General features: G+C 47.1%; 2 long non-coding RNA genes across 2 annotated transcripts in view; one reads left to right on the top strand and one right to left on the bottom strand.

The window, feature by feature from the left end:
* LOC116947344 (uncharacterized) overlaps positions 1 to 16,939 on the bottom strand; it is a 39,140-nt gene extending 22,201 nt beyond the window's left edge. The window contains exons 1-3 of the long non-coding RNA XR_012945612.1: positions 16,835 to 16,939; positions 4,127 to 4,341; positions 3,512 to 3,610 (exon numbers count right to left, since the gene is read on the bottom strand). This is a non-coding gene — a long non-coding RNA (uncharacterized LOC116947344). The remainder of the gene's footprint in view (positions 1 to 3,511; positions 3,611 to 4,126; positions 4,342 to 16,834) is intronic.
* On the top strand, positions 1,185 to 7,352 carry LOC142929333 (uncharacterized). The gene is made up of 2 exons (XR_012945613.1): positions 1,185 to 1,697; positions 3,591 to 7,352. It is a non-coding gene; the product is annotated as an uncharacterized LOC142929333 (long non-coding RNA).
* Positions 16,940 to 24,661: the final 7,722 nt, after the last annotated feature.

The following is a 24,661-nucleotide window of genomic DNA, read 5'->3' as shown; positions in this document are numbered from 1 at the left end:
TCCAATATCTGAGTCCTCCCACTCCGCAGTTTTCGATCCGTTACCAAGCACGTTTATATCTACGAAGGCTTCCGCCCCATGTGCGCGTGGAATTTCTCTGGGTACCCCAGATTTTCACCTGACCAAATCGCTCAGAATGCGTCTGATGTCGCCGGCTAAGCAGGGCTGAGCCTGGATCGTGATTATATGGTTGACGGCCCACGTGCAAAAAAAAAAACTCGTTATAGGCTGTGGGGCTACGTGCTTGGGCATCAGAGGACAATACGACAAAGTCCATTGTTGCACTGCGCGATGCTGCAACATCTACTCACACAGCTACACCACCTGTGTGGTAGAATAACCCCCTTAACTCACACGGCGTGGGGAGGTCCTCGTCCAGCAGTGGGTTGACGACAAAGGCCTGGACGTGCAGCCCCATTTCTCTGGCGCAACAAAATACCCAGTGTGGATTTGGTCAAAATGTTTCAAGCAGTACCCTCCTGAAAAAGGAGTCTCGAGAGTCCCTTGGGGACTCATTTTAAACATTTGCCAGCCCTGGCCCTCTTCCCACCGTTCACCCAGCGGTGTAGCTCTCCAGCTCTCCAGCTATCAACGAGGATTTATAGCCCACGGTGCTGTAGAGATGGAGAGTCCATTCACTGAGCGAGAGGTGGAATTGCAGTGGGCAGCTTGTGCCCTGGTGTTGCTCGTGTGTGGCATCGCTTGAGTAATGAATGCTTGCGCTGGCATACATATTTCGGTAGAGTGGTGGCATAGCGGTTAGTACACCGCGCTTTGAACCCAGCGACCCATGCTCGATTTTCAGCCACATCTGCTTTAATGCTTTCCATCTTAGTTGGAAGAAATAAAAAAAATGTTGTAGCGGCATTATGAATTTATGTAAACGGAAAAAGAGCCGAGATGCATCAGATATTACCGACAACATACAAAGAAAGAGGCTGGGAGAGCTTTCCTGAGTCAGGAATTGTCATTCTAAGCACTCTCCCTGTTTTCATATTTAGTAGATAACTGCATTATGCAAGGCTACCTTAGCAGCAAGGCTTGTTGGCTGCCACCCTTCCTTAAATAATGCCAGTACCAGTGGGATACCCATTGAGTGTGCAGGAGGTGCAACTGCGCAGAGGCCTACTAGCTGAAGGGTTCAGGTGCCCAGCTACAAAGAGAGGGGACGTTGAACGTGAGACCCCTACCCATCCCACCCCCCACCCCCATTGCAATCCTCGTATTACAAGGGACTGGTAATACATAGACTGGCGCCCTCGTCATTTGCAGTGGCAATCGCCTGTAAGTGTGTTAGTGCAGCGTGCAGGTCGAGCCAGCAGTTTTCAGCAGGAGTCTCCCTTGCGGTGAAACATCACTGCATGAAAGCGATTTGTAAGAGTCAGAATCTTGAGCCGCAATATCACCATACACGTGTTGATATTGTATTGTTACTGTACTTAGCCTTGACATACATACATAATGTATATATTTGTATAAACATGTTATATGAACTGCTTTTTCTGTTTAGTTTGTTGTCTTTCCCCACTGCACTTCCGAATAGCACGGTTGGCTACTTACGGTGCGAAAGAAGTTCAACAAACGAAGAAACAAAACCTGTATTAAACTAAGCTACCTCTGTGGTAGTAGTTACATTGGAGAAACCAAACGACATGTCTCGGACCGCATTCGTGAACGCAAAGCAGACCTAAAACACGGTAGGACCAACACCTCGGCCGTGGCAGATCACTGTTATAATTCAGTAGGCTCACATGACATTGACTTCTCCAAGACAGAGGTTACCTGCAAGCCATCTGGCTACCATGAGAGATTCCTTCATGAGGCTATCCACATATACAAACACAGAGACAATTCCAACCGAGAAGATGAATTCTGGTTTAGCAATAATTAGAAGGATTTGATAAACCATTTCGGGTCTTAATTGATTGTTCCCGCTTATGGTGGCTTTCAGACCGCATCCATTATTTTCGTCTCCCCCCTCCTCTTTTCCGAACATAGATGGACTTGTCCATCCGAATAACTGCCAAATCGCTCTCCGTGGTGCTAACGTTAAAAAAACCCGCCACTTATTTCAAATTTTCTTGCCGTGGTTTTCACACCTGATGATGATTGCTTGTGTTGCAGTCGAAACGTCGTGAGAATTTTATTGTTTTATATTTGTATTGTTTTATTGTTTCCCTTCTACGTAACTTTACCGAAAGAACCAGGAATATGAATCCCTGCAGTCACGGAAGCTATACATCAAAATTTTAAATGTTGATTATGAAAAATATTGGTCGCAAAAGCCCACGTGTTAAACTAACGGACTTACATGTTTGTCAGTGTTTTGATGGTTTTGTGGATCTAGAATTGTTATGCCAATGGCTTTGTTGAAGTGCTTTTACTAAAACTGTTTAAAATGGAGGGCCTAGGTAAGTATTTTGTTGTTATCGATATTCAATAAATGTGTGGCATTTGGAATAGAACCTGCCTAATCATTGTATAAATACTACACTTGCACTTGGGCCAATACCAGCCACACTACACTACTGACCAGTACAGCTCAGGATAGAATGTGGAAGTTGTGGTTACGTTAGTTAAACTTCATGTCCAACCTCATGGAATTGTTGTGCAGATGTCAAGGAATGGCTGATGGTTTAACGCTGTCATAAATGCGCTGCTCTGCAGTGAAACCTAATCAGACTTCAATGCTGGATGGGATTTGCAGTGCGCACGATAATATACCTGTGACAACGGATATATTTATTTTTTAAGTGCTAAAAGATAATTATTATTTCAAAGAAGTAAAGCGAGACATAAAACATGCAAGTTATAGCGTACCATGGAATTACCACTTTCAATATCAATCACCTGCAACAATGACATTGTCTTTGATTGATTGTAATATAATGTCGAGGCTTACTTTTAAGCTGCTGTGGTGCTGTGTTCTGGGCAGCAGAAACCAGTTCGGCAAGAGCCATTGTTATACTGCACTAAATCCCCGTGTCTATGCTACCCGGCTTCTCCAACCGGCTCTGACCAGCATGGTGAAGTATTGTCCTTCATCTAGTCGTGGCATGATGAATGTGAATCGCACGTAATAAATCATAATTTGATTATAGTGGTTGTGCTGATGGCAAAATTGCCACTACCGCAGCTGCTGCTGATGCTTTACTACATTTCGTGTGTTCGTTGTTCTTCCCCCCGCACTTCCGATCAGCACGGCCCGGCTACTTACGGTGCGAAATAAAGTTCAACGTGCACGCACGCACGCACGCACACACGCAACATATCAGCGCTATCCGCAACGTGGCTTCAAACCGCTATTTAAAATCCGTGCACATTTCCCGTAAACTATTTGCCAAGCGAAGAGTGGGGGGGGGGGGGGGGAGGGGGGTTAGTGCGTGGGGTGGTAAAAAGGGGGGGCCGACATCGCTTGGCCGGCCGTGGATAGCCGTGGCTGGCGTGGCAACAACTTCACGTGTCCTCGCGTGTCGAGCCTTCGTGCGTGCGTGCGCGCCGCGGGAAATACCTTGGTTTTGAACTCTGCATCGCCTCCTCCTCCTCCTCCTCCTCCTCCACCTCCCTCCCCCTTTGCTTCACTTTCCCAGAAAGTTCACGACCTGCCCACCTGCGGCGCAAACAAGTGTAATAAACACAGCCAAAGCAATTGTGTGGAGCAGCGACGAGCGGGCGGGAAGAAAATCTGGGAAACGGCGGCGTCAATAATAGCGCGAAGCCTAACGAGCTTAGGAAACGCGGAGTGGGAGCGCCTGTGTGTGTGCGTGAGAGTGTGTGAGTGTATGTGTGCGTGTATGTGCGTGTGTGTGTGCGTGTGTGCGTGTGTGCGCAGGTGTGTGTGTGTGTGCGTATGTGCGTGTGTGTTTGTGCGCGTGTGTGTGCGTGTGTGCGCAGGTGTGTGTGCGTGTGCGTGTGTGCGCAGGTGTGTGTGTGTGCGTATGTGTGTGCGTGTCTGCGTGTGTGCGCAGGTGTGTGTGTGTGCGCGCGTGTGTGTGCGCGCGTGTGTGTGCGTGTGTGTGCGCGTGTGTGTGTGTGCGTGTGTGTGTGCGCAGGTGTGTGTGTGTGCGCGTGTATGCGCGTGTGTGTGTGTGCGTGTGTGCGCGTGCGTGCACGTGCGTGCGCGTACGTGTCGGGCGTCGTTCAAGGACTGCCGCCACCATCGTCGCCACCCGTCTTTCTGGCTGATTCGTGCGACCCGGGCCCCCGGGGGGGTCAAAGAGCCGCCGTCTCGCGGGGCTCCGCCGAGCCGCAAGATGCTTCCTCTGCTGCCGCGCGAGCCGCTCCGCTCACCCCCTCCTCCCCCACCGCCACCCGCGTGTGTTGGTTGGTCCTATTTTTAAGCTGGCAGAATTGCAAGCGCGCACAATTTGTACAGCTGTGGCTGCGACGGTCAGCCCAGCGGAATTCATTTGTGTCACTTGGGCAAGTTTTTCTTCATGCTTTTGTTTGTTCACTTTCAGTAAATGTTTGAATTGTGCTTTGTTTTTTTATCGCTTCAACTTTAATGGACAATGCGCTTCTTTCAACTGCAACGTCTATATTTACAAGGTTCATAATGTACCCATTTTATAAAGCACGATGACCAAATAGATAAGAAATTATGGGTGTACGCAGGCTTTTACCCCGCCTTACGTAAGCACAACAATCCCCTGACTATATTTTGTTCATTTGCCTTTGGGTGTGTGTCGGGAGTGGCGGGGCAGTGATTTTGCCATTGTGCTATGATCTAAGGCAGATGGGTTCAGTTCCAGGCCATCACCCCGCCAGTGGCAATTCGTGGGTGCCTCCCTTAGATTGGCTCAGCTGAAAATTAGTATTTCCTGCAATGTGGTCAAGATCAATATTGGTGAAACAAACATACTCGGTATAAAATCGCCTTGTTGTACCGTGCCGACCTACATGGATGCTCGCTAACTGCACTTGCCACAGCAGTCTAAGAAGACTACATTTTATTTGGCGAATATAATAGCAATAGCAATGCTCTTCTCAAACCGGTCTCACGTACAACGTTGTATTTTGGTTCATGATTTACTGAGAAATATAAACAGTGTGGTTAAAAACATGAAATAATATAGTTCAGTGAAAAAAACACGTGTTAATTGATTGAAATGCAATCAACCCTGCATAATGGCGTTGTGCACCTCGTGAACATGCTTCCGGTCATTACAAAACGGAGTGTTTCACATTCGATCGGCGTGCTTTTCATGTAGCCCCTTTTTATTACCTCTCCTTTTGCGGGAGTGCTAGTGAAGTTGTCAATGTAAATGTAGCTACATTGTATTTTAAATGATTGGTCCTTGGGTGGCCGTAGACTGCGCCGGAGATCATTCAATATTCCACAGCTTGGGCCGTTAGGCTCACGGTCCCATTGGCCCCAGAGTGGCAGTTTTCCATAAGCAGATCTGTACCCGTCTGCCGCGATGAATGACCACGTTGTTATTCTTGATACAAATATAGAACGAGTTAAAATAACCACGCGCAAAAGCTTCATCCTTATCGGACTTTTATCTGGAAGCCTATAATTTTAACTTAGCTCCCCCCCCCCCCCCATTGTATGGCTTCAGCCTGGCAGGAAACCCCGATCTGAATTAGGCCTAAAATATATCTTAAGTGGCTGGGTGGCTCAGAGGTCATGGTGCTGAGATGGCACCACTGAGACGCTGGGTTCACATCAAGGTAAGCCACCTGCGATTAAAGCGGGTCATCGAGCGAAATGAGTTGATGGTCTCAGCCAGGTTACCAATGACTGTAACAAAAAAAAACCCGTAACATTTCATTTAGTTCTGCCCTTAAAGTGGCAAAATAGCAGTTTTTGGGAATAAAAGAAATATCAATTTGACTGTCACGCGACCAACCATGATCTCATATGCAGAATAAGTGGGTAAAGCTGCCCTCCACGGTGTGTGGACCAGAGGTCACTTGAAGGGACCTCAAAGGTAGCTCCGTGATCTCCGCTTCTGTGAAGGGTTGCACTGCTCTGCGAGAGATCCCAATGGATACTTTCTCTCGTGACGTGACGCCGATAGCACAATCGGGATTAAGCATTGGGGATAAATTGAAAAAATAATTTGCAAAAAAATATATACCTAAATGTAAATGAACTGAAAGTACTGTGTCCCTGCATCTTTGTTGTTGTGGCTGTTGTTCCTGATATAGTTTTGGTACATATTGCGTTTCGTTTCATCAGTATAGTCCCATGTTTAGCCAGGTTATGAATTGCAGCAATGCCTTATCATAGTTACCGGTCCATATACTCAAATGATAACCCCAGGCTATAGCTGTTTGTGTGATTTTCTGTCTCTATAAAGGGGTCTCTGGTTATGTTGCAATTGTTGAATTTTTTATTGTACGGTTATCGTATTTCTGAACATATAGATAATTTACCACTTTCATCTGTCCAATTTCATGCATTACCTAGGGGTTAATTCTGTCTTATTATTCATTTTTAAATGCTTTAATGTTCACAGTTCCGGTAAAAGGTTGTGGACATAAATTAGGAAATGCATATTATGTTCTTGTGTGTTCCAGCAAGGTGATGAGATTTTGGAAGGTAAGGTGAGGCACACTGGCTTGGCAGTGATGCTAATAATTTTATATTTTGATGCCTATTTAAATAAGAAAATTTAAAATTTTGTCTCCATTTTGCTATAGATATTTCGACATTTCTGGTCTTATTCACCCCCATTTATGTTCAAATGTTCCCAACGCAGAGCACATCCCGCCATTCATGAGACCAAAAAAAATTCAGTTTTTGTGGGATTTGAATAATCAGTTTTTGTGTGGGACTCTTGAATAAGAGTTTTTGTGGCATTTGAATAAGAGTCCCACACGTGGCTTATTTACCTTCTACAGAGTAGGGGGTATACTCTGCCACAAGACTTGCCAACGAGCTTGTTGTATGACGGTCAAACAGATCTATAAATATTTGGTTTAATGATCAGAGCTGAAAATTCGTCAAATTCAGGGTAAAAGCACATTTTCATTTTTTTGTTGGGCAGTCGTTTACTACTGGGCTGAGACTATCAACTCAACATGGATTTGCACGCAGGAACTCAGCAATTCCCTGCTCTGACCTTTGAGCCACCCCAGCCACTTCCATTTCGCTCCAAATTAATAATGCCAAGCTCACCTCCAAATATGCTACAGCTTTGTTTCTCGGGCAGAACAGTCACATATTTCTCTTTTATGTTCTCAATCAAACAAATAATTGACTTTTTTTCAGAGAAACTGCTTATAAGCTGCTGGGGCGCTTATGAAATTATAAGCAATGCATTATAGTTACACCAAATGTATCATGTTCATCGCGTGCGAAAACAAGACCAAGAAAAAATAATAAAACCTGCTTGTGCCACTGTCAGTGTACGGGTTTCATGACATTTCTGCAAAAGCGACTGTGAAACATTTTCACGCTTGGGTTCAGTGCGGTCAATATTGATCACTGGCTGGACATTTGGGAACCCAGAGTGAGCGGTGGTGTGATCTAGCGCGGGTGTGGTGGTGAATGTGGTGGCGGCGGTTTAGGTTATATATTTTTAAGCGATTCCCAATGCGTTCTCAGAGACTTTCCGAGGGGGCATGAGAGAGAGACAGTTGTTGGGGCTCCCCGTGCCACCGAGAATCTGCTGAGCAATGCTCTGGGCAAGATTAACTACCAGCATCTACGATAATCATAACTAGTCGATGGATGAGCAATAACTGGACACGTTTAACCACTAGCATCTATGAAAGGGCTGAGGCATTCACTCGCCAAGATTAGTTGATGACATCTTACATCTCTTTTTTAGAACAGCACCTGGAAGATGATGCCACAGGACCATTGCTGACGTAACTTCAAATGGGCCTCTCTAGCCACGTGAAGGACACAACCCTTAATTTCCCGCAAAGGAGTGTTCATTGCATGTCAATCAAACTTACATTTTAAATCTCAGCTTGATTTTTGGCCAAATTAAGAAATGTGTATGTTATTTATTATGATGTTCTTTTTGTTGTGTGTGTGTGTGTGTACTCAGTGGTGTCTGGGCTTGAGACCATAAACCTGCTACACTTGAGGACCCCTTTTTTCACGTGAGGACCTGCTGCCAATTTTTTTGTTTACTCTTTTGAAACTTTGGGATTTTTTTTCCCATTTTCTGCCACGTCTCCCTTGCGGCAGAGCCTAGTCTCAATTGCCTGTCACCTGGTTATAAATATGGAATTTAATTAAATTATTGATTTATCGATTGAACTACTCTACTGGGCAGTTGGGGTTCGGTGCCTGGGCATACCTGGTTGGAATAGGTCAGCGTGGCCCGGAGAGAGAGAGAGGGGAGGGGGGGAGGGTGGGGGGGGGGCGGAGAGATGGAGAGGAAGACACAGAGATTTCCCAGTGGGAACCCCAAAAACCCGAGGTAAGGCTCCACAAGCTCTCTGCTGTCGGACATTATTGACAGCATGCCGAAGAGGATGACAGGCCTGCAGCCCTACACGATAAATAGCTTACCCTGTGTCTCTGCAACACGGTTAAATGGGTCTTAGCCTGCGCACAGGGTGTATAAATGAACTTTGCTTTGTTTATTTTCACCTTTATAATAGGTATAACAATGGTGGGTGAATTTATGGAGATTTAAAGTCACCCTGAGGGCACAATACTCCGTGGAAAAAGTAAATGATTCGGAGTTGCAACTTTTTTTTTCAAATGTAAAAAAAGCCCTCCTTCAAATCAATTTGCATTTAAAATTTTAAAGAACTAATTAATCTGCAAGGTAATGAGTGGTACACAGCACTTTTTGTTTGCCCAGGAATAATTGGGAACCATTCCATATTCTTACAGCAAGGATTTTATTTTTTAACATCTCTTCAATTTTAATGTATTCATGTATTTGTAATGTAATACCTGTTCTGGTAATGTAATGCAATTTGACCTGGTAGTTAAGTGCAACAAATATTCTGCAATTAATTTGTTGTATTGATTATACTATAATTGTGTAATTATAAAGACGCACTTGTTTGGACCTAGGTTCTGGAGATGCTGTTAATATTTGATGACCACGTTACCAAGAATGCAACTGAACTCGTAGCGCTTTTATAGGTGATCCCCATGCACATCAAGGTTGTCATAGTGCCACAGGGCAATGTGGTGGGCAGCAGGGTGCAGTGAAGCAAGGTCGAGTGTTCTACTGTACTTCTATGCTCCCCTACATACGTATACACTCCCTTGCTGAACTATGGTCAAATAACTCCTATGACCCACATAGTGTGGGGGAGGTCCTTATCCAGCAGTGGGTTGACAAAAAAGGTTGTACGTGTTTATTAATATATCACATTGACTTAGAAGCAAGTGGTGCCTGCTGCGTGCTATTCATTTATATCCTCACCACAGAGATGATGATGACATTGATGACTATTATTGGCGGTGTCAACCCAGGCTGTGTTTCAAACTGCCGTTGGATGCCCTGCCACTCTCACCAGCTGAGCCACAGTAAATATTCCAGAGACGCTCAAACGACTCATAATGACAAGCGGTTCAAGCTCTTTTTTCCCCCCTCTCGTTGCTGCTGCTGCTGCTGCTGCTAAAGTCAGCCCTCGTGCTTTGCGTGGGACACGACTCGCTGCCAGATGTTATACCGGCGCCCGCAGTTGGCTCGTTTCGAACATAACCGCAGGGTAACGATCGCGCGCAGTCCGATATCACGTGTGTCCTTCCCCCGTGGCAAAATGAGCGTTAGTGTGAGACGGAGCGAAGGGACACGCAGCAGAATTATGATAACAGGGCACCCCTTCCTTCTACCCCCCCCCCCCCTTGCTGATTGCAATAGTGACAGGGCACTTCAGCGAGCAGCTTTAAAAAAAACGAAACATAAAGCCGAAAGACTGATCTCTTTGAACGAGGCAGGGCCAATAATCTGGACGGCCCTTTCAAGATGACAAGTTCGCTACACGCTCACTGCTGGTCGCAAATTGTAGTGCGGACGGTAAAATTTCACGCGGTTCGCTGTTGTTCACAATTACATGCTATGTTTGTTTTCACTCGTGTAGGCCTCGCAGAGGAGAAGAAGAAGAAGAAAAAAAGGGTCCCTTATGATCCCCGGAGGTTTAACTTTCCAGGCTCGCAGTGAGACTTGGACGGCAGCCCAGAGCATAATCACAGCTCGGAAATATGCAAATACGCGATTATAATTACAGCAATTCTCGTTACAAGCCTGTATGTGTGCAAGCCCGCTGCTGAAAATGCCTTCTGCAATTAACTCTGAAGTTTCCCTTGTCACGCGTTCACAAAAGGGTTTTTTTTTTTACCCGAGGTAATTTAAAGGCACCATCTATTGCCATAAAGGTTTAGCTGTGCTAACGTGTGCCCCTTTGCTTGCTATCATTCACGAGCATAATAAGTGGCTATATAATAGAGCAAATTGTCTGTGAAATTTATAAATGTATTTTTTTTCCCAGTCATAGTTGAGCCTTAGAACAGCGGCATAGAGGCATTTTTTTTATTTATTTCCCTAAAAACGTATACAATGTACATTATTAGTGCTGGGATTTTAAAAAAAAGTAACAGGGCACCACGATAATGGTCTGTATAAATAATTATTCACAATTGAAAGGTAAACCGAGGATGTAGTTTTCTCGAAATTCCTATCGTATCCCCCCTCCTCTCCCCTATGGGGGGGGGGTCATTAATTGTGCGTCGGCCACACATACCGCGGGGAGCCATCGGGCTGCGTCAATTCATAATAAACCGTGGGGCAGTCGTTTCACTGGCAAGTATTTACGACGACGTGATATGAATTCGCGTGTTACGAAGAAAGTGGTGGGGGTGGGGGGGCGATGCGGGGCGGGTGGCGGCGAGTGGGGCATCGCCTGAAACGTCGCCTAACGTATATTTCCTACCCACTTCTTGACGAACGCGTCGAGTATGTTTTACGTTTGTTGCGCGTTTTAGGAGAAACGAGAAACGCCGCTTTCCCGAGCCAATCAAACTCAATGTACTCGGAGAAGCACGGTCGCTTTTCCGCAACGACCTGTTTGATTGGCCCATAAAGCCGCCTCCCCGCGAGATGGGGAAACGTGTTCTCGCATCTCCAACATAAAACCCGCGGCGTTGCGCTAAGTGACACGGACTGTAATGAAAACACTTCCTTTTAAATGACACAGCGGCCCAATCTCTCCTTACCCCCCCCCCACCCCCTCAAATGAAGTGGTTGGGTGGCCCTCAACTCCCCCCACCCCACTCCCCCTCCCTTCCCCACACACCCCCACCTCGATCCCCTTATCCCTGGACACAGCACCAAAGGGTGAAGGCGACAAGATTAATCAGAGTCACCCTCTATCTCGCCCTAACACTCCCCCCCCCCCTTTTTCCCCTTCCTAAAATAGCAGGAACTTGGGGTCACAAATAAACAACGCAATTTGGCCGTTATCAGATTCAGGTAGAGGGCTATCTTCAGTTTAGCACTTTCATCAGCTCCTCGTCCAAAGTAGACTATTGATACGGAATTCCGCGAGCGATCTCGCAGCTGCTTTGATGAATTGCACGGTCGCAGAAAGGGGATTTTGTGTGAGTGTGTTGTGTGTGTTTTGTCTTTTCCAAAGGACGCCGTCGGCGCTTTCAAACGGCGAATAACAAGTTTCATTCGAGACTCGATTCAGTGCGGAGAATTGCGTTTTATGTGGGGAACAGAACCCAAAGAGAATGGGTGCGTATAAATGAAAATATATTGAACTTTACCGGACATTGTGCAAGAGCGAATGTATTTGTTCTGCCACTGAAAATACTTCTGGTGAGGTTGTTTTATTTGAACATTTTTGTCCTTCTTAGAAAATTGTTGCGTGTTTTTGTTCCTGGGTTTTTGTCGTTGTTGTTGCAAATCTATCATTGGGTATCTTCTCTCAAACACAGTTCACCTAACGCCTCTCTGCTGGGGTGGCTCGGGATTGTAAGCGGTTGAGGTCACTGGTGCAGATTAGTTTATTTGTGCTTCACACCACTGATTGGACTCAAATTTGGATCGTGCCAGACGCATAGTTGGACCTTGCCAATTCAGGGTAATCCAATCCTGGTGAATATTGCCATTTCAATAGACGGGTTCGCAAACCTAAAGCACTCACCACTATGCTATCCATTACCAACAACTATTGCGACATTCATGTCTTTGCATAGAGTAATCGAAGTCACAATACCCAGTAGCGCTCTGATTTTTACGGGAATCCCATATTAAAAAAAAAACTATTCCAATACAAAGTTGTTTCTATGGCCTATAATATAAGAATCTTCAGCCAAGATCTATCAACTGCTGGATGAAGGCCTCCCCAAGCCATCACCATATCTCTTGCCATTGCGATTCACCATCTCGGTCCTGCACGCGAGCCAATTCCATCGCTCCATAGTCCACGGCAGACGCCCGTCCTCTCGGGCGCATTCCCTGATTCGGTTGCCACCCCATCGGTAGTCGATCATCACCGCCCGTCGTCAATTCCAGCGACGTGTTCCTTCCCTAGCCCACTCACCTTTCGCAACAGTGGCCGAGACGTGTCTCTGGCGCACGATCGTTCCCCTATCCGCGGTGTCCCTCTCGGTGTCTCTCAATTCCAAGCGCGCAACTCTCTCGCGCACTTTTAAGCTTTTGCTCCAATCGTCGTCATCGACATCCGCGTCCAACGCTTCAAATGTCACAGCGGGCAATATGCACCCACCGAAGTTGCGAAGCAAGGGAGCGGCCCTCATCTGGCGAAGCGGATTTGACAAAAGGGCCAGGCCTGTGCACGCACAGAGTTGCCTCTCTGTGCCGCGATTCCACGCGCGCCACTTCTCGACGCGCCTTCCGTTTTCCCTGCGCCCCCCCCTCCCCTCCTCGCGGTGTCGCGTTACGGTGCATTTACGTGACGCCAAAATAAACCGCGTGGAATTATATAAAAATATAGGAATCGCACATTTTGGGAGTTTGGCAAAGCGGGCGGGCGGGGGGGATGACAACGCCATTCCTTTTGCTCGCCGCTGTTTCCCGGAGACGACGCGGTACGATTAAAAAAAAATTGGTCTCGGCTCACGAAACGGCGCTTGAAGAATGGGGCGGCTGCACGTGGCTCAGCCAGGTGCCTCGGCGCTGATAAGTCGACCGCGCCGATGCTCGACAGCGACGCAGGAGGCACGGGTGGGTGGTGTCGTCTCCCCCCTCTCTCCCGTATCGCCCCATCGGCCTCATGAAGGTGTCGCGTCAGGCGTCCGAGGTTGAGGCATTTCAATCTGACGACATCCGGTCATGAATAATGCATTGAAGCTGAGTTATGTATTGTATGGGTGCTTGTGTACAGCGCTGTTGTGGCCGAGCACGTGCGTTCGCTCGTCTGTGTGTGTGCCTTTGTCTTTGTGCGTGCACGTGGGAGCGAGTGACGAGCGGTGAGCGCTACGGACCCGGCCACCCGATTCGATTCCCGCTCACGGCCAACACCGGTGACGATTATCTAAACCGGTCCTGGGCCACCCCTAGGCCTGAGTAGCTGCTTTGTTGCTTAATCGTCAACTCTGGGGAGACAAAGGCAAACACGTGTAGCACTGGTCTCACGACATCATTGTGCACCATACTGATCTTAATAGGTGCTTGCCAACAGCGCGTGCCCAAACAGAATGGTTAGTCGACGATGGTAAAACATCGTTTTGGGATTTTCCCCTCCCACCAATGGTATTCTAATTGTGCTATTGGTACCAAGTCATTAGACAATCAATCTACTTGTAACTCTCGTCGAGCATTGTACCCCATGTGATCGAGAATGGCCACAGCAGTGATTTTGCTCTGAAAAAATCATTGCAATGGCCTTTATAACCTTACACAGTAGGCGGTGCGATTTCCCACTCTCTGCTTTGAGGTCGTTTGCTGCATGACAGCTGAGATTTTGTATTATTATCAGAGCTGAAAATCGTCCAAACTAAGTGAAATACGAAAGATAATATGACGGTTAATTCTAGATTTTAAGTTTTCGTGACTGCAATGATCCATACTCTTTGGTTCTTTCGGTAAAGTCACGTAGGTAAAACATAAAATATAGTTAATCAAATCTCGACGTTTCGGAAGCAACACAAACCTCCGCCATCAGGTGGGATAGTCACAGCAAGAAGTAATTTCGTCCACTACAGAAAATTACTTCTTGCTGTGACTATCCCACCTGATGACGGAGGCTTGTGTTGCTTCCGAAACGTCGTGATTTGATTAACTTTATTTTATTTTTTACCTCCGTGACTTTACAGAAAGAACCATAGAGTATAATATGACGGTGTTTGTGTGCAGTCATTTGCTGGCGGGGCTAAGACGATCAATCCACTAAACTTCCAAACCCAGTTTAATTACTAGCAGCTCCCACGAATTTGAATTCAGCATCTTAGCAGCGCTGGCTCTGAGCTGTCTGACCTCTCAGTCACCCGACCACCTCATGTGAATTAAATGTGCACTCATAACTCACAACACCGATTGGCAATTATTAGATAAAGCTGGTTTGTGCATCGCCGTACAGTGAGGGAAAAAAGTATTTGATCCCCTGCTGATTTTGTACGTTTGCCCACTGACGAAGAAATGATCAGTCTATTATTTTAATGGTAGGTTTATTTGAACAGTGAGAGACAAAATAACAACAACAAAAATTCAGAAAAACGCATGTCAAAAATGTTATAAATTGATTTGCATTTTAATGAGGGAAATAAGTTTTTGACCCCCTCAATCAGAAAGATTTCTGGCCCCCAGGTGTATTTTATACAGGTAACGAGCTGAGATTAGGAGCACACTCTTAAAGGGAGTGCGCCTAATCTCAGCTTGTTACCTGTATAAAAGACACCTGTCCACAGAAGCAATCAATCAATCAGATTCCAAACTCTCCACCATGGCCAAGACCAAAGAGCTCTCCAAGGATGTCAGGGACAAGATTGTAGACCTACACAAGGCTGGAATGGGCTACAAGACCATTGCCAAGCAGCTTGGTGAGAAGGTGACAACAGTTGGTGCGATTATTCGCAAATGGAAGAAACACAAAAGAACTGTCAATCTCCCTCGGCCTGAAGCACCATGCAAGATCTCACCTCGTGGAGTTGCAATGATCATGAGAACGGTGAGGAATCAGCCCAGAACTACACGGGAGGATCTTGCCAATGATCTCAAGGCAGCTGGGACCATAGTCACAAAGAAAACAATTGGTAACACACTACGCTGTGAAGGACTGAAATCCTGCAGCGCCCGCAAGGCCCCCTGCTCAAGAAAGCACATATACATGCCCGTCTGACGTTTGCCAATTAACATCTCAATGATTCAGAGGACAACTGGGTGAAAGTGTTGTTGTCAGATGAGACCAAAATGGAGCCCTTTGGCATCAATTCAACTCGCCGTGTTTGGAGGAGGAGGAATGCTGCCTATGACCCCAAGAACACCATCCCCACCGTCAAACATGGAGGTGGAAACATGCTTTGGGGGTGTTTTTCTGCTAAGGGGACAGGACAACTTCACCGCATCAAAGGGACGATGGACGGGGCCATGTACCGTCAAATCTTGGGTGAGAACCTCCTTCCCTCAGCCAGGGCATTGAAAATGGGTCGTGGATGGGTATTTCAGCATGACAATGACCCAAAACACACGGCCAAGGCAACAAAGGAGTTGCTCAAGAAGAAGCACATTCAGGTCCTGGAGTGGCCTAGCCAGTCTTCAGACCTTAATCCCATAGAAAATCTGTGGAGGGAGCTGAAGGTTCGAGTCTGCAAACGTCAGCCTCGAAACCTTAATGACTTGGAGAAGATATGCAAAGAGGAGTGGGACAAAATCCCTCCTGAGATGTGTGCAAACCTGGTGGCCAACTACAAGAAACGTCTGACCTCTGTGATTGCCAACATGGGTTTTGCCACCAAGTACTAAGTCATGTTTTGCAGAGGGGTCAAATACTTATTTCCTTCATTAAAATGCAAATCAATTTATAACATTTTTGACATGCATTTTTCTGGATTTTGTTGTTGTTATTCTGTCTCTCACTGTTCAAATAAACCTACCATTAAAGTTATAGACTGATCATTTCTTTGTCAGTGGGCAAACGAACAGAATCAGCAGGGGATCAAATACTTTTTTCCCTCACTGTACGTGGCCCCACACACCACCTCATGCGTTATGCCAGCCTGTGTAGGTGCTCACGAACAAACACGCGCCCCAACAGTGTCTCATGCGCGATGTGCAATCTTTGCCTTGCATACGCGTGTGTGTGATGGTGGATGCTATGGGGAGGTCTGCTGCTAACCCGGCCACCCGAGTTCGATTCCCGCTCACAGCCAACACCAGTGACGATTATTTGAACCGGTCATGGACCTCCCCTCGGTCGGCTTAGCCTCAAAATGAGTACCTGGTGCGATGTGTAAACATCGCCACGGGGGGGGGGGGGGGGGGGGGAGGTGGCTGGGCGTGGTTGCTGGCCACCCACCCCCTCGTGTGCCGTGCCGGCCTTCATCGGTACTACTACTCGCTAACAGCACTTGCCCCAACAGTCTGTTAAGGCTAGAAGGGGGGTCTTTGTCGTTGACGGTGGATGCTGCCGTGGTGTTAATGGCTAGCCCACTGGACATGCGTTAACGAGATTGTCAGTTCGATTCGATCTCTTGCTCCACCGCCTCTGTCCACCCAGCAGTATAAATCGGTGACAGCGCAGTCAGGCATCTGATCTGCAGGTGGGATAAAGTGTGGAGAGTCTCAAAAGATGCCTGGCCAGCGTGGAAGAGTAGGCCAAATACCTCCCCCCCCCACCCCCCCCACCCCTACTAGAGGAGCTATCTGTCGCTCGTGGGGAGGATCCACCCTTCCGCCAGCAGTGGCGTGAGCAAGCAATTGCAGGGCTGCACCGTTACCTTTTTTGGGCGGGCGGGCGGTTTGAATGCACGCGTGCAGGGAATGTCTTCGGCCGCATCTCGCGGGGCGCTATTTGTGGAGACGTGTTCCATAAGGTGGAGCTGTTGGCAAGGGAATGAGACGATCAGAAGGGTGGGGGGCCAGAGGGGGGGGGGCTATGACATTTTGCGGGGGGGGGGGGGCGGCTGGGATATAGAGTAGCAATTGGGAGTGAATGCAGTAAGCAGAAAATTAATACCGGTTCATCAACATAACCCATAAATGTTTAGTGGGCCCTTAAAATTCATGCAGTACACATCGTGCAGATGGTCAGCCGGTCGCCGGCTAAATTATTCAGAGTTTATTTATTTATGATGTAAACATCATTAAATATTTTATTTTACAGCGAGTTGTTAAATTATTGTATTCCTTGACATTTGTACAAGTGGTACATTTTTATCATTTGTATGTTATTTTTACGAAACAAAACAACTTTGAGCGATTATAAATGTTTACTGTTGAATTTACAGACGTTAACATTCCGCGGCTGTGTACAACCCGCCCACACAGACCTGTTTTATTTGCTGAACATTAACGGCGGAACGATGCGTCGATTCAACATCGATCCCACATCTTACGACACATGCATAGACTCTCGTCTGTAAGAATCGGATGCGTTTAACGTGTATAGTGTTTTAATTTAAAGCTTTCGTGACTGCAGGGATTCATATTCTTGGTTCTTTCGGTAAAGTCACGTAGAAGGGAAACAATAAAATAATAAAAACATAAAACAATAAAATTATCACGCCGTTTCGGCTGCAACACAAGCAATCATCATCAGGTGTTAAAACCACAGCAAGAACATTTGAAAAAAGTGGCGGTTTTTTTGGTGCTAACGTTAAAAAAACCCGCCACTTTTTTCAAATTTTCTTGCTGTGGTTTTCACACTTGATGATGATTGCTTCTGTTGCAGTCGAAGCGTCGTGAGAATTTTATTGTTTTATATTTTTATTATTTTATTCTTTCCCTTCTACGTGACTTTACCGAAGGAACCAAGAATGTGTATAGTGTTTTGCGCGTGATGAGATTTCGTGACCTTTGCAGGCACAAGAGATGTTACCGTGCACCAGTGTTACATAATTATTCGATTATTCAATCAAATCGTTAACCTGAGTCACTAAAATCCATCGCCAGGGTTCCTGCGGGAGGAGAGGGGGGGGGGCAGAGAGAGTAGGAGTACCTCCGATTAGCACGGTTGGCTATGTACGGTGCCAACGAAGTTGAACATACATGACATAGATCTATACTTCCATTGTCAATCCACTACTGATTGAGGGCTTCCTACGCCATCCGGGTCACCTGAGCGATGCGACCAGACACGTGCTACTGGTTGATGTTAAGCAAGGAGCATAGACGTGGCACCGGAGAGGTCTTTTATCGACCCCCGGAGGGATGATGGGTTGAGTCAACCGCCAAAAGCAGGACTTGAACTCGCCACCCTTGTGATTGCGAGCCGCTCGCTCTACCACCGATAGCGTCAACTAACACTAAGAGTAATGATAATAAGAATACTAATAGTAATAACCGTAATAATTATAGCAATAATAGCAATAATTATAGTCCTTATAGTAATAAAAAAAAAACTTGAAGCTGTACGACCTTGGTGCCCGTTTCTCAATGACGCAAGTCTGGAGCCAAGTTCATCCAAGATGAGCGGCGCTCTGCCAGACGAGCGCATGAATGGGATCGGCTCTTTTATTCTTCTTCGTCTTTCGGGTGTGGTGGTTGGGGTGATGGGGTTGGGGCGAGTCCCCTTTTACCGACAGGGCAGGCACCGGAGCCGCGCAAGGTCGGCCACGGTGTCGCTCGCTACAGATCAAAGGAGGAGGGGGGGGGGGCTGCCTCGCCACCTCGAGTTGGGCCGCGGCGAAACCCGAGCGCCGGGGGCGCGCGCGCACTCAATGCTCGCCTGCCATGCCGCGTCTGCCTTCTCTTCACCCCCAACCCCAACCCCCAGCTCTTTTTGAGATAACGTCGTGGGCTGCGCTTTGTCCACCCATTGCTCGGGGCATTGTCGTGGGCGGCGGGAGTGGCGTTGGGGGACACATCTTGTTTCCGATTAAACAGCGAGGTTCCGCAACTCCTTGCATTCAGATCACTCCACGTTAAAAGTTATCGCCGAGGCTGTGGTTCTTTTGTTGGTCGTGTTCCCATGCGGGCAGCCTCTGAGATTTTTGGGGAACGTTTCGTTTTGTGTTTTGGTGGCTGTTGTCGTTGTTCGCTGTTTTTTGATAATGTCGTTCTTGTTGTTACGGTGGTGTTAAAATTTGCGGTGTTTACGGTTTCAGTTTCTGAAGAAGCATGTGGAGCGAACCGTCGGACATTGTGCCAAACAACACGCGATACAACCCGGAAATACGTCGGAGACCTATCTTGAGTGTGCTTGTTTAAAGGGAAGGGGTGGATACTTAGCTGGTTTCATTTTACTGTCGTATCAATTGGAACTGGTGTTTATACTGCAGATAGAAAAAAAAGTCAATCTACGAATCGATGGAGGCCTCTTCACAACGTGTCGGTCACGGGCGTTTGACCATATTTCACCATGCGAGTCAGTCTGGGTTGTGGAAGGAAAGTCTTTGGAAACAGGATGGCTTTCAGATGTCACCGATGTGAGCCGTGGCTGGGAATATAACTCAGGTTTGCCCAGTTAAGCATTCGTTCAATTCAAAAGGGTATTGTGCAGCATTTAGAAATGAATTGTTCTCAAAATAAGAATGTCAATTGTTAATTCAGGAAAGCCTCACTGAGTTTCAATTAAAAAAAACATCAGCAGGGTCCTGCTACATTGGGATGTTTGATCAATTCCCTGAAAGAGTTGTGCCTTGTGGTGGGAATTAATCTGGAGGAACCCATACCACCAATATGCGTGCTGTCATTGCAATATATAAGGACACGTAAACATTTTCTTGACCAAATGGGTTTCAGTTTTCTGCAGTTATTGTTTGTTGATTGCATTGTAAATGTACTGATGGCGAATTATTACGTAATAAAACTGAATGATAGTACGGTTATAATTTAACTTAGGACATTCCACAATAAATTCAACGCCGACGGTGAAAGTATGACAAAACGTTGCCAATGATATGCTGATAATATTTCAATGCGTCGGAATATTTTTTTTTTAAATCTACTGAAACAAAAATGTTAATAAAAAGGCCGGACCCAAAAAAAGTTACTCTTTTTATACGGCCTTAAATGGGGGACGCACTAAATCACTAAACGGCGTTGTTTTGCAAACGAACTACCGAGTGAGAAGCCGTTGTGAAATTCATAAATCACGGAAGGGGCAGCCTCGGCGAGATTAATAATTCAACGCCGTGTGGCGGGAGGCCTGTGAATGAGCCCCCCCCCCCCCCCCGCTGCACCGAGAGACCGTGGCGAGTTAAACCCTCAACCCGTAAAAAAAGAACCTCGCAACGCTTACGGCCGCCGACGTTCGCCGGTGTCAGGCAAACACAAACGACGTCGTGCAGGAGGGGAGGGAAAACGAAAAAAAACCCGCCCGAGGAATGAACAGAGTGTTCAGCGCGTGATATATCACAATGATGGCAGCCCCCTGCTGTACCGTGTGGCTGATGAATGGAATACTGTATGTTTAGTTAGGCCGAGAATTTATGGCCTGAAAAGTAATACCGAAATTATTTTTTTTTCGCTTTAGTTAACGCATATATTTTAAATATATATATTTTCGAACATTTTATGCCGAATGCGTAACGCCATTCCTTGGCGTTACGCATTCGGCATGACAGAGGGGTAACTTACGGCATTATTTAGCGCAATTTTCTCCTAAAAATGTTGTTCGTGATTCTTACGCTGTGCCTTGGAACACGCTTGACGCATACTCTTCGGTTCTATACTCTTTGGTTCTATTCGGTAAAGTCACGTAGGTAAAAAAATAAAATAACAAAAATCACGACGTTTCGGCCACAACACAAGTGGCCTTCATCAGGTGAAGGGACCGTGCTGTCACGAGGGCAGCGTTGCAGTGAAAACAGCCAAGCCCAGATCGCGTCCTTTAAGCTGTGTGGGAGGAAGTAAAACGCTTTGACAAAGGAATTAGCATAAAAATGAGCATGATGTACGTAGGAGGTGCATGGGCCATGATGGACCAGGAGCTGGTGGTGACCGTGACGAACCAGCAGCGGGGGGGTGGGGGGGGGGAGTAGAGTGAGTGAGTGGAGTGAGTGGAGTGAGTGAGTGAGTGGAGTGAGTAAGTGAGTAGAGTGAGTGAGTGGAGTGAGTGAGTGAGTGGAGTGAGTGAGTGGAGTGAGTGGGTGGAGTAAGTGAGTGGAGTGAGTGAGTGGAGTGAGTGGAGTGAGTGGAGTGAGTGAGTGAGTGGAGTGAGTGAGTGGAGTGAGTGAGTGAGTGGAGTGAGTGAGTGGAGTGAGTGAGTGGAGTGAGTGAGTGGAGTGAGTGAGTGGAGTGAGTGAGTGGAGTGAGTGAGTGAGTGGAGTGAGTGGAGTGAGTGAGTGGAGTGAGTGATTGGAGAGAAATAAGCAGCTGTGAAAGTTTGGGATACCACTACTTGAATTTTTTTTACTGTACCATTGAAAATTAGTTTAATGTTTGGTTTGATTTAGAACATCTTTCCAATGATTGCTTAATTTGAAACCATCCTCTCGGTTGAAATTGTGTCTGTGTTTGTAAATCTGAATTGCCTCGTGGACAAATCTCTGATAAAATCCCGTTGGTTTGCAGAGAACCTTGGTATCGGAGAAAACTATATCGTGATCACCCCACAGCGTTGTAACAGTGGTCACCTACGGCAGAAGAATTCGTTCTGCCGTGTTTCAAATCTGATTTGTGCTCGCGAATTCGGTCAGAGACATGTCGCTTCGTCTCCCCGGTATAGCAATCACCGCAGGTACAACTCAATTTGTAAACTCCGGGCTACTGTAAGTCAGGAATGACATCCTTCACGGATGGGATCAGGTCACGGATTTTGTGTACTGTATTGAACCGGACCTGGATCTTGTGTTTGTTTAGAATTTTGGAGATCTTTTCAGTAACGCCTGCTATATATGGTAGTGTGACACACGCTGTAGCTGGGGAGGGTTGTGTTGCCTCTGGGTCTCCATGCTGCTGCTGGAGTGTTTTGTCCGTGTTTATGGATACGTGTACTTGTGGCTGTGCGCACATAGATGTGTTTTTTTCTTATGTGCATCTGTGCGAGAGGCGTGGGGATGAGTGGCAGACGAGGGGTGGCTGATTGTGCAAGTCTCTGTGTGTGTGCGTGCGTGTAGTTTACCCGTGCACAATCAGGTCACAGTCATTGCCTCCGAATACATTTAAGCAGCCACTTAATTAAAGTGTCGAAAAAGGACCCCCCCCATCACCCCCCCGTGCCAAAATGGTTTATGCTAAATAGACTTTAATGAGGGTCAAATTAACTCTGGAAAAAAGGCATAAAAACAAAACAGGGTGTGGTGGCGCTGCGGTTCGATGGGGGAGGAGGGGGCGATGGCTTAAACAAAAAAAAGAAACCGGCAGAGAAAAGTGCAAAGAGCCGGGTTAATGTCACAAGCGGCTTGGCGGTCACGCTTGGAGGCAGTAATTGCCGCCACCCCAAGCGAGGCTCGTCGGGTTTTGGTAAGGGTTAGGAAACTGACGTGTAACGGACCAGTGCACACGGCCCACCGGTGACAGCCTCGCTGAGTCGTCCGGCCACCGTTGGGACTCCCCTCCCCACCCCCCGCCGGCAGCCTGCCTCCCTCCCCAGCTACCTCCCCTTCTCTTCTCTCCCCACCAGGCGTTGCTACCCCCCACCCCACCTCCCCACCAGCCACCCACCAATCCACCCGTGGGTCCCCGGCGCAGGCCATCCCCAGGCGAAGCCCGTCCGTCTGTCCTGCTGGCGGGCCTGCCTGTCTGACATGCCTGCTTCGCTACGGCACGTCTCTTCGGGAGTTGCGTGCATCGACCAAGACATTTTGTTGTTGTTGCTGTTGTTGTTGAGGTTGTTGTGCTGCTGGTCCACCCAACACCCCCCCCCCCCTCCCCACCTCTGACTACTTAGTATATTCCTGCTTGGATCTTCGTTATTTCTCTCGACGTAAGTTTATTCTTCCCACGATATTCTTGACCATGTCTTTTGTGAGATTGTTGGGAGGGGGCGGGGGGTCGGTGGGGGGGGGGGTCTTGCAGGGATGATCACGAATGAGACATCGTTTGGGCTATCGCCACCGCTACAACACTAAAATAGTTTTAACTTATTTCATAAAGCCAAACAGTGGTCTATCTTAGTGAAATGAGTATTACTTTAACGCAGCCAGCTGATTCTCTTTGGCTCTCCGTAACTACAAGGGCTTCCTGCTGTTGCAGGTTCGACCAATGGAGACAAACGTCCTATCACTGTCTCCCTTCTCTCTCTCGCCAACACATCTCCAACACTCTATTTTCGTTATCGCCCTCTGTGGTGTACATCTTCCTCTCATTGTGAAACCCTTTCCTCTCTGTTTGATCAACCCTCCTTTTTTCTCTGTCTGTCACCATTCGTTATTGTTTTTTTAATGAGATAAAAGTAGATTTGGTAAGAAAGGGTCTATTGTGTTTAAAGATCACAGTCAAGTTCCGCAAGAGCCTTATGAGCACATTTATGCCAATCTGAAACACATATCGTGAAACATTGTTTTTAACTTTAACCACTTTGTTCCAGTAAAACATCCCCAATCTCAAAGTCGCCAATAGTTCCCCAACAATACAATTACAGTCAACTCTCCCTGATTAAAAAAAAAACCCAAAAAATCTGCATCTAACATTCAATATGGCTGGTCCCCCTTAAACAAAACAAAAGTTACATCAAAGGTTCACTTCAATAACATGTTGTGCGTGTGTGTGTGTATGTAGACTGGAGTGAGTTTAAACATGGGATGCCAACCCAGGTGCACCAACTATCGTCGTGAATATTACTCTGAAGCTTAACCTTAAAGCTGCTCGTCCCCGGCTGGAACGTGTTGCATTGGCAGCGGCGTTGCGTGGTTGGCATGAGTCCGGGTGCAAAGACGCCTCGGGGTGGCGCCACGACGTCCACCAGGCCCCGGGGGCCCACGTCGAGACCCAACGTCTCGATGACGAAGCGGATCACCGCACAAAAAAGGCAGAAAGGGAGAAGGACGCCTTCCCGGCACTGCGGATTCCACCTCGAATCTTGCAACGCGCGCCCTCATCCCCCAAAAGATCTGCGGATCCAGAATTGGACTCCTCAGCCACCTCAAGAGCCACCACTGAAACCTGACGGACGTCATCCTCGAACCACCCGAGGGACTGACGACGATGGTGCAAGGATACAATAGGGCCCCCCCCCTCCTATCCAATATCTTCCATCCACCCCCGTTCAATTTCTCCCTCTCTTCATATCCTGCTGCACACTTGACAGCCATACCACTTGGATTACTTTAACACACGCACGGATATAATGCGCATTGTTTTTGCAATCATCACCATCAGCGGCAGCCGTGGTAATTCCACTTCTGGATGAAGGCCTCACTGAGTTTCAGCCACCTCTCACGAATCCTGCGATGGAGCAATCCACCGCGGTACCTCCACACGAGCAGATTACTATATTGATTGGTTTTTAATCAAAAGCTTTCTAGCTGTTCTTGGTGTGCCTAACAATCGTGCAAATACACGTAATAGACGCAAAACTACATCTCCCCCCCCCTTAAAAAAAAAATCCAGCCGTCACAGAAAATAAACACGGACAATTTTGGGTCATAAATGAGAGCGTGGCTAATGGCGCACTCTACAACGACACCATTGTGCGAGCGGCCACTCACAATCCCTCAGCA

Source organism: Petromyzon marinus, chromosome 29, assembly GCF_048934315.1.
Source record: "Petromyzon marinus isolate PM22_M1 ecotype Great Lakes invasive population chromosome 29, UKy_Petmar_22M1.pri1.0, whole genome shotgun sequence".
NCBI lineage: Eukaryota > Metazoa > Chordata > Hyperoartia > Petromyzontiformes > Petromyzontidae > Petromyzon > Petromyzon marinus.
The sequence above is the reverse complement of the archived record's forward strand: the minus strand, read 5'-3'. Positions and strand labels throughout refer to the sequence as shown.